Source organism: Sus scrofa, chromosome 17, assembly GCF_000003025.6.
Source record: "Sus scrofa isolate TJ Tabasco breed Duroc chromosome 17, Sscrofa11.1, whole genome shotgun sequence".
NCBI classification, from domain to species: domain Eukaryota; kingdom Metazoa; phylum Chordata; class Mammalia; order Artiodactyla; family Suidae; genus Sus; species Sus scrofa.
This window is the reverse complement of record NC_010459.5, coordinates 30,010,314-30,024,957: the sequence shown is the minus strand read 5'-3', so window position 1 is coordinate 30,024,957 and position 14,644 is coordinate 30,010,314.

Sequence of the window (14,644 nt, the reverse complement as noted above, 5' to 3'; positions counted from 1 at the left end):
CGGCAGGGACCCTATCCCTGAAGGTCCAGAGAGGGGGAAGCTTCCAGTTTGTGACTCCAGGTACAGCAGGGACGAGGAGACCTTGGGCTCAGTCTGTTTGTCTCATCTCACAAGGAGTGGGCAGCAGCTCCACGCTGGTCGGCAACTGGGCCCCGGAAACTCTCACCATGACAGTTCTTCCCTCACAGCCTCCTCGCTTCTCAGCTTTTTTTGCAGATGCTTCTGGGACTCCTGGGGGTGGGGGCGCAGAGCCCATCATGGATTCAAACCTATGACCAAGTTCAGGGGCGGGGGTGGGGAGCTTGAGCAGATGAGCTCAGGCCAAAGGCAGGCATTCACTTCCCCAAACATAAGGAATGTCTGGAAAAGGTGTGAATACCTAAGCTGTAGAGAACTGGCCAGGAGATGGATGGCATGGGCCTGCTCATCTAGAAAGAAGAGGCCTGAGCAGTCCTGGAGAGGGTCTGGATTTTTAACAGCCCCCTGGTCCTCCCAAGCCGGCAGGTTCCAGCCTGGCCAGCTGACTTCAGAGGCTGCTGGGAAGCTTACGGCCATTCAGAAGGAGCCTTTCCCGAAGCCTCCCCCTCACCCCACTCACCCTGGACCAGCTGTAGAACCATTCCAGCTGCCCCGACTCCAGCTTAGACTGAAGCTGCCCCTGGAACCACAGGCCCTTGGCAGGTAGCCCTCTCCATCTCAGGCTCGCAAAGGGCAGCTTACTTCCCTAAACCACCAAGGGAACGCCTCTGCCCTCCGTGTTAAGAGTGCCCCTGGGAGTTCCCATTGTGGCTCAGTGGTAAAAACTAAACAGTATCCATGAGGACACGGGTTCAATCCCTGGCCTCACTCAGTGGGTTAAGGATCTTGTGTTGCCATGAGCTGTGGTGTAGGTCACAGATGCAGCTTGGATCCCCCATTGCTGTGGCTGTGGTATAGGCCAGCAGCTGCAGCTCCAATTCAACCCCTAGCCTGGGAACCTCCATATGCCATGGGTATGGCCCTAAAAAGATCAAAAAAGAAAAAAAAAAGGAGCGCCCCTGGTGAAGTCAGGCTCAGCTGGGACCCTCTCCCTTTTTTAAAAAAATTTTTTTAATTTAATTTAGTTTATTTGTAGGGCCACACCTGAGGCATATGGAAGTTCCCAGGCTAGGGGTCGAATTGGAGCTACAGCCACCGGCCTACACCAGAGCCACAGCAACTCAGGATCTGAGCAGCATCTGCAACCTACACCACAGCTCACAGCAATGCCAGATCCTTAACCCACAGAGCAAGGCCAGGGATCGAACCGACATCCTCATGGTTCCTAGTCGGATTCATTAACTGCCAAGTCACGAAGGGAACTCCCTTCTCTCTTTTAATTAAGGCCAAGCCACCTGCCTGGGGACCTCAATTCCATCTAAAGCTCCTCCCCCTTCACCATACACCATATTCTTTTAGCTGCAAGTCCCATGTAAATACATGGGGTGAGCGTCAGGGGGAATCTTGGACCCTGCCTCTCTCAGGCTGCATTTTTCTCTTTCCATCACCCCGCCCCCCCCGCTTCCCATTCAGGCCGAACACAGTGTGTCTGCTGAATTTTCCAGAACTGCTACCAGCATCGCCTGCCAAACTGGGGATGCACTGGCCTGTATCTGTGAAACATGGGATGGAGAGGGAAACTCAGAGCCCCCTTCCTTCCTCCCACCTCCACCTGTAACCTTTCAGTATTTGTGCCATGAGCTACCCTTACAGCGTGCTGGTGGACTCCAGCAAGGATAGCACAGCCAGCCGGAGGTTTGGGCCACGTTCCTCTTGAAACACACACTTGAACCAGTGGGAAGAGCAGGGCTTATGCAGCTGCCCAACCATAGTCCTGCTTTCTGTGTAAATGCTCTCCGGAATTCAATCCTACAGACTTGGATCCATCAACGTTGCAACAGGAGTCAAATACATCCTGCAGGTGAGCTTGAATGGCCCGAGTGAAGTTGCTGTTCAGCTTTAAGGACTGGGCACTATGTAAGATCATTGGGAAAAATAAAACAGAGTGAACAGAGGTTTTCAAATCTTTGTACCTCAAATACAGGATTATCAGCAATCGGTATAGCCCCTAAGCCTGTGGGTTTCAGAAAATGTCACCTACTGACCCCAAATAAAAACAATCCTGAATATTCCAGCGAGTTTGGATGGGTGAACACCACTGAGACATAAAGGAGGGCCCTACTTGCCCTGCCCTGTCCCACTGAGGTTCTGTACTGTTGGCCAGACGAGCCCACGGGAAAGCACATCCCACCACCGCAGGCACCTCATTCCCTCGCTGGCTCTGGAGGGAAGGCTAGGGGCAGAGCCTCCTTCCTGAATGGATGCCCAGGGCAGCGTTGAACTAACAGGTACAGGGTCAGTTCCAGGGCCCAGGGGCAGGACAGCTGTGTTTAGGAGTCAAACTCAAGGAATTCGAAGCTGCCTTGTGCCTGGAATGTTCCAAGGTCCCTCTATTTTCCTATTTCTTGTACCTCACTCGACATCCTGGACTTTTCTAGTGGGTTAATCTAGCACTTTAACCATGTGACTTCCCCACTTTAAAAAGCTTTAATCGGAGGTCCCATGTGGCTCAGCGGGTTAAGGATCCAGCATTGTCAATGTCATGACTTGGGTCATTGCTGTGGCGCTGGTTCGATCCCTGATCAGGAAACTTCTGCATGCCTTGGGAATGGGGAGAAAAAAAAATCTTTAATTACACTCCATCCCCCATGGACTAAAATCTGGGAGTCTGGGCCAGGCATTGAAGCCTAGCACATTCTAACCAGGCACTGACCTTCCTCACCCCGACTTCACCAGGGCCCATATGTCCACCCTACTGTTTAATTACTGTTTCCAGAACATGCTTGACCTCTCTGCCTCCACATCACTGCTCACGCAGGTGCTAAACAGGCTGTTCGCGCCCTTCTCCCATCAAAACCAGCTGAAACGTCCCCTTCCTGGACTTCCTCTCTTAACCACGCTGGCAATTTTTATTCTCCTCATCCAACCTCTGCAACTGCACAGCTCTGAGGACAAGAGCTCAGTCACATGTCATGGTCATCACAGCATCTGTGGTGCCTTAGACACAGAAGAGCCTCAGTAAATACTTGCTGGATGGGTAATCAAGAGAAATTCACAATTCTAAGTCATTCTAACATATGAGATTTTACTTGTATTCCTCATTTACTATAAAGAAAAGATTTACCGGAGTCCCCGGGTGGCTCAGCAGGCTAAGGATCCGGTGTTGTCACTGCTGTGGTGTGGGTTTGATACCCGGCCCCGGAACTTCCACATGCTGCAGGTGCTGCCAAAAAGGAAAAAATGGCATACACATAATGCCATTTTTCTCAGTTAGTGGTAGAAAGGTTAAATATATAGAAATAAAGATTAAGAAGTCCGGGCACAGCATGGAAATGGGTATAACACAATGTCCAATTTTAAAAGTCAGTGCAAAGATTAGGCTTACTCTCACTGTTCCTAAGTAAAATATGTATGGATGACGCATCATCTAGAAGAGAAAACATGAATTAAATGGGTGGTGAGACTTTGTTTCTCGCTAACGGCGCTGTTGCAGGAGTGACATTATACACTGCTCTTCCCGTAGTGGTTTCTTCATTTCCTGGGCCTGGTCTCCACTTTGAAGTCCCCCCCGCCTCCCGCATGCCCTCTAAAGACCTGGAGCCTGAGCAAGGCTGCTAATTAAAATCACACGGTCTTTTCCCTTTAAGCAGCCTCTGTCCGCTCATCACCCATCGGTTCTAAAGGCACCTTTTCCCACCAGAGCCGTAGACCCCTCCCCTTCTACCTCTTCAAGATGTGTCCAGCTCCAGGAAACACCCACACTCCCACAGGTGTTGGGGGCGCCCAGTCCCAGGCAGGACCTCCCCTCGGTCTGACTGATCCCAGCTGAGGGACGGCTCCACCCCTCCTGGGTCTGGACTGTAGCCTCCGGGGCCACTGCCCAGTGCTGGCCTCGCCTGTTCTTGGGGGCCTGTCCCATCCCCTGTGCTGGGGTCTGCAGAGCATACACCTGAATCGGGGCTGGGGGCCCCCACACAGCTGACTCTCACCTGCCAGGCCCCGGAGCCTCTGAGTTTCAGCCACATTCACCAGCCAGGAACTCTCCACCGAATCCTTTGCCATCACCTGGCACACCCACAGGTGACTGCGCACCCCCTTCCCCGGGGCTGCAGGAGTGTCTGGCTCCCTGCCCCAGGAAGGCAGGGGAGCAAGACTCCAAACTTCATCTCAGGACCCTCCACCCCAAACCCCCTCCCTTCCTTGCTGCTCTGCAGCCGCCCTCCCTGGTTGGAAAAGGGAACACGTGCCCAGATGTCTTTGCAGTCTCAGAAAAACACCTTCTAACTGTCTCTATCCCCCTCCCTCCTCCCGGGACTCCACCCATGAGTGGAGCCTCTGGGGAGCAGGGCCATGGCCTTGCCATCCCCTCTGGCTATCTGCTGGGCAAGGTTTTAGATGGAGACCTCCCTTTGCCACGGCTCATGCTGAAGATTTAGGGGCTGAATAAGTCCGTCTTCATTCTTGACACACAAAGGAAGATTCTAGAGTTTTAAAATATCTGTTTCTTGGAGTTCCCGTTATGGCTCAGTGGTAACAGACCCGACTAGTGTCCATGAGGACGAGGGTTCGATCCCTGGCCTCGCTCAATGGGTTAAGAATCCAGCATTGCTGTGAGCTGCAGTGTAGGCTGCAAACACGGCTTGGATCTGGCATTGCTGTGGCTGTGGTGTAAGCTGGCAGTTGTAGCTCCAATTTGACTCCTAGCTTGGAAACTTCCATATGCCACATGTGCAGCCCTAAAAAGACAAAAACAAAACAAAAAATATAAAATAAAATAAAATAAAAAGTGTCTGCTTCTCTTTCCCCAAAACTTGGCTTTCAAACTTATTTCCATGCTGCAGACTCTAGAAAGAGAACTTTGAGCCTCAGAGCAGATCCATGACCATTTTATTTTCCAAGACTGATTCTGGGATGCTGGACTGGCCTTGCCTGGGAGCTTGTCAGAACTTCAGGCCCCCAGGGACCTTCTGTAGAATCTGCCCGTGTATAGGACACCTGTTCCCCCCCCCACGCCCCTCCCCCCATGACTTGTGTGCACAGTAAAGTTTAAACCACAATGCTGGAGTTCCCGTCGTGGCGCAGTGGTTAACGAATCCGACTAGGAACCATGAGGTTGCAGGTTCCATCCCTGCCCTTGCTCAGTGGGTTAACAATCCAGTGTTGCCGTGAGCTGTGGCATAGGTTGCAGACGCGGCTTGGATCCCACGTTGCTGTGGCTCTGGCGTAGGCCGGTGGCTACAGCTCCGATTCAACCCCTAGCCTGGGAACCTCCATATGCTGCGGGAGCGGCTCAAGAAATGGCAAAAAGACAAAAAGAAACAAACAAACAAACAAACAAAAACCCACAATGCTCTAGAAAACACTCCTAGTTCTTTTCTCATAGTGGACAGACCAAGAGAGAATGGGATTGCCAAGGGGTGAGCAAAGGCATTGGTAAAACCGTTTCAAGAATGCTCCTAGGCATCATGGGTAGAAAAAAAACAAACCCTTAGGCAGATCCAAACCCGTTCCATGTCCTCCCAAACAGTAAGTGGCTTATCAGACGGACGCTCAGACCCTGGGCCCCTGAGATCCAGCTTGTTTGGCAGAGCCTTCATCCCCACCATCTTGTGTCACCTTCACAGTCTCTGGTCACATGTGTTTTAAAGGTTAAGCTCCTGGGGCTCATCCAGGGTCACCCTACTCCCAGGAGACAGAGCCGTGGGCAAAGCTGAGTCATTCGACTCAATACCCAGCATGTCTCTCCGGCTGTTAGGAAGGACAGTGCCAGAAAAAAGCTTATATCTCTCGTTTTAAAAACCATCACGAAAAAATTAGAAATGCTTGCCTTGAATTGGAACAATTTTGTATTCTATGCCTCTTTCTATGGGAACATAAGATGCTTGCCAAGACATTACCCGCAAACCTGAGGATTTTCTCTCCTAATAGGGATGAGGAGGAGGAGAAGGGGGTCCTAAGTACCAGTTAGGGCCAGTTTTACTGAAGGAAGAATCAACCATCCTCAAAAGAAATATATCCTCACCACGCTTTTCTCTGCCTGGAGCAGACACCTGGCCAAGCAGGTGGGCAGCATAGGGGATACAAGGCAGGGCTGCAGCTGCCCTGGAAAGTGTCACCTCCCAGAGCTCCCCAGAGGGAGGTTCTCAGGCACCACGCAGTGTTTCACTTCCAGATTCAATGACAAGTCATTTAGCTGTTCCCACAGCATCCCACCGCCACCAAGGAGAGATCTCTTCCTGTGTTTTCAGAGTTCGTAGTTCATGCCTCCCTGTGAGCCACCACTGGGTGCTTAAAGGCTTGTGCCCCACTGCACTGAGGCAAAGGGATGACAGTTACCTCCTCTGAGAGATGAAGAAACTGAGTCTTAGGGAGGCCAGGCAACCTCACCAAGGTTCCCCAGCTGGGAAGCGGCAGCAAAAGAAACTCGAGTCAAGGTCTTGATGCTAAAGGCCACACTCTGACCAAATTCCATCATCAATTTATCTCTCATCTCATGAAAATCTTTGGTCTAAACTACATGGAAGACTATGATAAGCCCCCTCCCCGGGGGCGGGGGGGAGCAGCCTCTGGCAGAGCCCCGAGGGTCAGCGGGTGGGAGAGACTGATGAAGACAGTTGCGGGATCCCCAGACATCAAAGGTGCTGCCCGGTGTTGACACAGTTGCAGAGAAGAGGTGATGAGTAAGACTGAGCCAAAGCAGAACTGAGGTTCTTCCCCGCCCCCAAGCCGGCTCCTTCTCACACAACCCTTTCAGAAACAGTGGTTTCAACATGGCCCTGGTGGTGTGCCTTCAGCTTTTCTTGTAAAATTTTAAATAAACTCAACCATAGCTATTCCAGGTACTGAGGATACGGCTGCAGTTTTAGCACAGACCGTGGAACATTTCAATGCCCAAGATCCTACCAACCTGACAGCTAAAGGCCCATTTTCCAGCACAGGCTCCCAAGAGAAAAAGTGATTCATGCAAGTGCCTGCATAAACTCGACAAAGGGATACTTCTGGGCTTTCAAACCGTTGGAAAGCGAGTGCTCCCTGATCAAGGGATAGTTGGGGGTAAGAAACCAACCCCCACCCGCCCCTCGACTCCTGCACATACACACCCTTCCCGCCCCTTTCGTTTCACGCAGCCTCAACGCATCCTTCCCCATCCTCCGAAGTCCAAGTCCAGAGAAATGGAGGCCTCCCTCTGACGCCTTATGATTGGCTGCTGCTGGGCACTGGCGTCCAATCATCGAGCGCTGAAAACACAGACCCTGCGGGCAGACACCAGCGACCGGGCTGAATACCAATTCCTCCGCCAAGACCGAGGAGAATTCATTATGTGGGCTCTTCGCCCACACATCCCTTAAACATGCAAATCCCTCTAGCACTGCTGTACCCCGACTGAATAGAATATGAATCGAAGGCTCAGCACTTGCTTTTTATGCTCAGATTATAGTCTGAAGCATCTCAAGTTTGTGTATATGTGTGGATTTTTTTTTTTTTTTTTTTTTTTTTTAACCAGAGGAAGCAAAGGCTTTACTTATTATTCGGTGCTGCCTAAAATGAGATTAGGAAATGGGAAGTTGTCCTTCAGATGTTATCTAGATTTAAAAATTAAAATGATTAATGCCTAGGACGCAAAACTCAATTATAGGAGGGACCACTGGGACAGTGATAAAAATAAAGAGGGGGTGGAATTCCCAGATAAATTCCGAAGGGTCTTGTGACTGATTTAAGGTCCCATTAACCTCATGGGGATCTCATCAAAGGCGTTCTGTTAAAAGTAAATCTGAGCCTCAGTGTGAGAGATCTTACAAGGATGGGAGAAATTCCATCAGGACTTTGTAGAAATAGCCCTGAAAATGGGATGTCCTTTCTCACACATGGTGGGAATTATCACAGGCCTGGGTTTTGGCACAAAAGCGCTTAGGGTCGAATTATAAGAGCTTTCCTCTGTGATCTCTGCTCTATTTGAGCGCAGCGTATTGTACTTTGTGGCCTCCGGGGTTGAAGGAGCAGCCAGAGATCCGGCCTTTACCGTGAGGATTTTCCATGATGATATAATGTTATCATGAGCCCCCATTCACCGCCAGTGAATCATCTCGCCAGGAAGCTGGGAGCCAGGCAACAGTTTACCTTCTATTTAATAGGGAACAAAGTTCACCTTTACTCAGTACTTCAGCGGACTTGCCACTGAGCATTGGAAATGCAGTTTTAGAGGGTTTCTGCTCACACTGGGTGTTTCTACCGCCCTCCTTGTGGTTGAATAGACACAGGACGACCCTCAAGTCGTGAACACCCTGGTGGACACTCACCTCACTGGCTCAGGTGTTATGCACTAAGAAGTGAGGAAACGTCATGCCTGAACTTGAACTTGGAAACCTTTCTTTTTCTTTCTTTCTTTCTTTCCTTCCTTCCTTCTCTCTCTCTCTCTTTCTCTCTCTCTTTCTTTCTTTTTCTTTCTTCCTTCCTTTCTTTCTTTCTTTCTCTTTCTTCCTTTCCTTCCTTCCTTCCCTTCCTTCTTTTTTTCTTTCCATCTTTCTTTCTGTCTTTCTTTCCATCTTTCCTTCAGTCTTTCTTTTTAAATTAGGAGTTCCCACTATGGTGCATTGCATTAAGGATCTGGCATTTTCTCTGAAGTGTATTGCAACTGTGGCTTGGATTTGATCCCTGGCCTGGGAAATTCTGTATGCTGCAGATATGGCAAAAAAAAAAAAAAAAATTAATTTTGTTGAGGTATAGTTGATATGCAACATTGTATTCACTTTAGGTTTCTAGCAAAATGAATCAGTTATACATAGACATTTACCTATTCTTTTTTCCCACTTAGATTATTGCAGACCATTGAGTAGACCTCCCTGTGCTATTTCAGTAGGTCCCTGTGAGTCATCTGCCCTACATATACTAGCCCACATGTGTCAACCCCTTCCTCCTAAGTTATCCCTTCCCCTCCACAGTCTCGGCTGTGGCAACCCTAAGTTTGACCTTGAAATCTTTGAGTCTGTTCCTATCCTACAAACAAGTTCTTTTGTATCATTTTTTATTAGATTCCATGTATACCTCATAGCACATGATGTTTGTCTTTCTCTGTTGGTCTAACTTTACTTAATATGATAATCTCTAGTCCATCATGTGGCTGCAAATGCCATTATTTCTTTCTTTCTTTTTTTTTTTTTTGGAAACATTTTTCTGAGTGGCCCCTTTGAGAGTTCTAGAGGTAGTTGGCAGAAGGTAGCTTTCAGTGAATGTTCACAGGAATCTGAACATTCACCTTTGAAAGGTGGATTCCATCTTCAAAGATCCTGGTGGGCACTCACAGCCTCCCCAACCTTGGGGCTGCAGTTCTGGGCCCAGGGTGGGTGATGACAACTATTAATATTTTTATACCGCCATCTCCCCACCGTGTCACCTATTCCTAATATTATTTGGGAACTAAAGCAAAATCACATTTAAAGTTAGAAGACTCTGAGCCCCTCATCATCATTAACCTTATTTTATGACTGAGGGGCTGGGGCTGGGGTGGGGTGGGGGTGCTGAGGCCTGAAGCTCTTATCATTAGGAAATGGAGATCCTGGAATTTACAGGGATGGTGTCAGGGCCCCGAGTATTTCCTCTGAATGCTACTTACACTTGCCAGAATCTGAAGCTTTCAGGCAGCAGAATGCTACCCTCCCAGCACAGGACTGGAACTGCCTGGGGGGTTGAGATGCACCCCAGAAGCCAATTGGGCACAAACAACTCTGCTCCCTCCCCTCCAAGGGGGTCACACCTGCAGGTTCTCCTCTGCCTGTGAAGGCCACTGAGGCTTAGGCCTCCATGGCTGTAGTAGGGCCTGGCTTCAGGTTGCTGCCTTTCTCAGCTGCCCTCCCTTCTTGGTCTCTCATCACAGACCTTTTTCTGCTTCTCCTGAGCCAAGTGCCCAGCTTGCCCTCCAATCCTTGGAACTACTTCCAGGGAACTAAACTAAGACACAGACTTTTGACACACACCCCGCCCCCCACAGTTCCGTATTTTCACATCACTTGATGCTTTCCTACCTTTGTCAGTCTGGAGTTTGCTGGAGACACCAACAGAAACCAGGGGTAGAACCAGGCTGGCTCCATCACTGCCTGGCCCCCTACTCCCTCCCAAGTGGTCGCTCATCAGGGTTTCCCGGGGAAGTATCTAGGTGGTGTTTAGTGGGTGCCCTGTTCCAAAGGGACCAGTGGGCTCCATGCCTGGCAGGGGAGGGAAGGGCGTGGGCAGAGGCCGAAGGTAAGCCTCCATACGGCCCCACAGCAGCCTCGCTGGAGCCTGTGGGGAGCCCCGGAGCTCGTGTGACCCACAGAGCTGTTTGCAGTGGGGCTGAGACCTCATCTGTCAGGATGGAGCTCGGGCCACCCCAGGAACGGCCGTGGCCTTGCAGCCATGGTGACCCTGAAGAGCTGATAGCTGAGGGACCTCCCTGCCTCCCTCCAACCAGGCCTTCCTGCACCAGGGCCAGCTGAATGGGGGTCTCGGGTCATTTCCTTCCACACTGCCGTCTTTGTCCGCTCCAAAGCCTGAGAGACGCCCATCATCCACCGCCCCGCAGCCCTGCCCTCTCCCGCTGATGCTTCCCCAGCCCCCGCGCTTGCACTGGCGTCTCCCTCCGCTAGGGGAGCCCTTGGTTCCTTCCGGCCTGGATCGCTCCCTCCTCGCCCCCGCCCCCGTCGCCGGGTGGGCCTTAGGGTGCCCCTAGCGCGGGAGGCATCCGTTCTCCCACCCCAGGAAAGGCCGATTACTGCTTTCCGATGCACGAGCTGCTGCTGCACCACGCACTGTGGTGCGTTTATTTCTGGTCCGCTCCCCACCCTGGGAACTCCTTGAAGACCTCCGCGGGGACATGGGGCAGATCGTGGATTCCTAAACAGTGATCGGCTGCTTGTTGGCTGAGCTGCTCCAGGAACGTGGATGAACGTGCTTCTAAATGTGCGCGAAGGCCGAGGTCGATTTACACACCCTGTCACAAGTGTGGCAGGAATTGAGAAGAATGAATGCCACATAGAGAGCTTCTGGGATTCCAGAATTCCTGATCCCTGAGGTCATGGACAAGGGAGGATGGGTCCCATTACTGCGACCACTGATGGCAACCCAGAGGGAAGAGGCTCTGAGCAAAGAGGTGCTTGACAAGCCTCCTGACTAGAGCCAGCAGTGTTGGAATTTGTTGGTGCTCTTGGAAGTGTTGGAGCATAACCTAAATACAAAGATAACCCGTGGTGCATTCTCTTTGCAAAAACATTAAAATATGACAGATCAGGGCAAAGTCCCCTTTAACACACCCTCACCCCAGCACACCCCTTTCCTCCCCAGGGGTGACCACTACAGGGTATGGTGTTGGAGACCCTCCAGGTGCTAGAGAAACGTGGGCACCTGCAGGCGCAGACACATACAAGAAGGTCGACCATGTGCTCTTTGTAAGAGCAGAGTCTGCACACCTGTGACATATAAGATGGGTGCCCTACCTGCCACCCTGTCCCATCTCTGCCATTTGCTGTGACCTTTCAGTAAGTCCCTGCCCCGCTGCTCCCTGGGCTGGCATGCCCTCCAGAGAGTTCCAAGTGCCTGGAAATGTGTGAGTGACCGCCCTTTCCAAGGATCCTCACCAGTGACGGGTGCAGGAGTGAGGCCTTACTCGCTGGAGTCCCCTGTGGGGTCCCTGGACTGTCTGTCCACCAGGCTCCTTCCCCACCCCCTTCCTGCATTCTCCTGGGACCAGACCCTAGAAAATCACAGACACTCAGGCTCTGCCTCCCGAACCTCACCTGAGATGCTGAGAGCAGCAGATTGATGCAGAAACAGAGGGATGCGCAAGCTGCAGTGCAAGGAAAAATCAGAGGTCCTTCAGTGTGTGTGGGCCTGGGAGGATCCCAGAGGCAAACTGAGATACAATACAGATACATGTGCCAAGACACTGGTTACAGAAAAGGATAACCCTGAGTAAGGCTATTGACAAGTTAAGAAACGTATACTCCTTCCCACCCCACCCCGCGAGCTCCTGCCCTACACCCACCCCCACTGTCTCAGTACTAGCCTGACTTTGTTTTTCCAAGCAATAAGCAAAGTAGGTACCCCTCTGCCACCCACCAACTCACCAGGCCCCATGGAAAAGGGGGGGGTTCCCATCACTAAGAGCAGGGTTTCCATTTTCTTCTGGAACCCGTGGCTACATGGGTCCATGGAAGAGTGTGAAACTTTCCAAGTTACCTGAAATAAGTCCAAGAGGAAGGGGTCGTTTGTTTTATTTTTTTTAATTTTCTAATTTTTTTTTTTTTTTTTTTTGTCTTTCTAGGGCCACACCCAAGACATATGGGGTTCCCAGGGTAGAGGTCCAATTGAAGCTATAGCCGCCGGCCTATGCCAGAGCCACAGCAACTAAGGATCCAAGCCGCATCTGCAACCTACACCACAGCTCATGGCAACACCGGATCCTTAACGCACTGAGCAAGGCCAGGAATCAAACCCACATCCTTGTGGATGCTAGTCGGGTTCATTCACCACTGAGCCACAACAGGAACTCCTGTTTGTTTGTTTTATGGCCACACCCACAGCATATGGAAGTCCCCAGTCCGGGGATTGAATCTGAACTGCAGCTGTGACATAGGCTGCTACAGTCAGATTCCTAACCCACTGTGCCACAGCAGGAACTCCAAGTGGAAGGCTTTTCTTCATCTAATGAGTGAAACTTAGCAAACATTCCACCCCAGAGCAGGTGCCCCAGGATATTCTGAAACAGCCATCAGGAAAAGGGTGGAAGGTAGGCCCTGGCAGCTGAGGGTCCTTCTGGAAAGACGAAGGAGGCTTCTGGCAGATTTGGGTCACCAGTGGAACATTACTGGGTGAAAGATGGCTCTGTGGGTGGGAGAAAAGTGTGTGCAGAGACTCTTACGGGCACAGAAAGGGAATCAGAGAGAGGAATGGGGATGGGGAGGGTGGGGAGGGAGTTGTTGGGAAAACATTTGGAAGCTGGGGTTTTCTGGTGACTTCAGGAAGAGGACAGGGAGGGACAGGGGATGGTTTTCGCATGTGGTAGAGGGTTAGGAAGATTTGGAAGTAGGGAGAGGTCGAGGATTAGAAATAAGAATGCTGAATTTAACCTTCAAAGGGAGGGAAAGTCATGGAATTGAGGCCAAGGTCTAGCTCTTTGCTAAGAAGAGTCAGACATGGGTGGAACGCTTTTGCTAATTCTGGAGCTGCCCTTGACCCACAGCTCAGCATAGCCCTGGCCTCATCCAGAAAGATGAGAATGGTCTTTTCAAATATGTGGTGTCATTTTGAGCAAGCGTAGTTGTTTTAAGAGGGTTGATTTGGTTAGGGTTGAGAAGACAGACTATAAACCATATGGCATCATGCATCTCTCAGGACAGTGTTGGAATTTCCTCCAGGGAGACACTGAGAATGTGCAAAGGGTTCAGGAAGGAAAAGTAACCCTGATTGGATGTTCTCCACACACCAGGCACCCAGCTTAAGCACCATCAAGTGCCTAAACTCATTTCACCCTCACCCGGTCCATGGCTTTTGCTGTGATGCCCATTTTAGATGGGAAATCTGATGCTTTTTTGCTAAAGAGCCCTCAGCTCCCAGTGCACCCGGTCTTTCAGGCTTTTTGGAGAGAGCCCACAGGAAGGAATACATTTTCCATCGTGCTGCAGATATACACATATTTACAGCAAAACAGAGGTTTTTCAGAACTATACATGCCTTTTCTATGTGAGATGTGCAGAGAGATTTGATTTTATTCTTTTATTTAAGGATAATTTCAACGAAGTGATTGCTGTCATAACATAATAATGAGCCATCAATTGAAGTTTGAAAAACACTCACCAGGATTTGAGGTCACGTGATTTTTATCCTCCAAAACCAGTCCTTACAAAGTTGCATAGCATCTGTCTTCCATCCATCCCTCCATCCATCCACTCACCCATGCAGCCATCCACTCATCCTCCCATTCATCCACCCACCCATTCACCTGTCCATCCATCCATCCATCCATCCATTCCCCCATTCATCCATTTATCCATCATCCATCCATCTATCCATCCTCTCATCCATCCACTCATCCTCCCATTCATCCACCCACCCATCCCTCCATCCATCTAATAAACCTTTATTAGTGTGCAGAAGTGGAACCAACTTCTGGATTCTCCATTCTGGGGACCTATGCCACCCCATCAACTCTCAGCTCCCAAGATAGAAAAACTCAAATCATCAAACCACAGAAAGCCTCAGTAAAGGGCAGTTGCACATCCCAGAAATGCCCTAAGGGGCCATTATAGGTGGTTCCAGAGCTAACATTCTTGCACATAATCCCAGAAACCCCCCTCCCCCCAAAAAAATCTTCCTTCAGACAATCAGTCATGAAGAGAAGAAAACATGCAAAAAAAGATAAGTGAGTCAGGCAGTCTCAGTAGCATCCAGAGACATCAGTGTGGGAGGTCCCCGCGGCATAAAAAATGGGCTTTGGGGGGACTGAAGTCACCCCGTTCCCACAGCATACTCTCTTCTTGCTTCTGAATTTGTTGTGAGTCCTGCTAACCATGACCACAGGCTGTTCAAAATTACACCA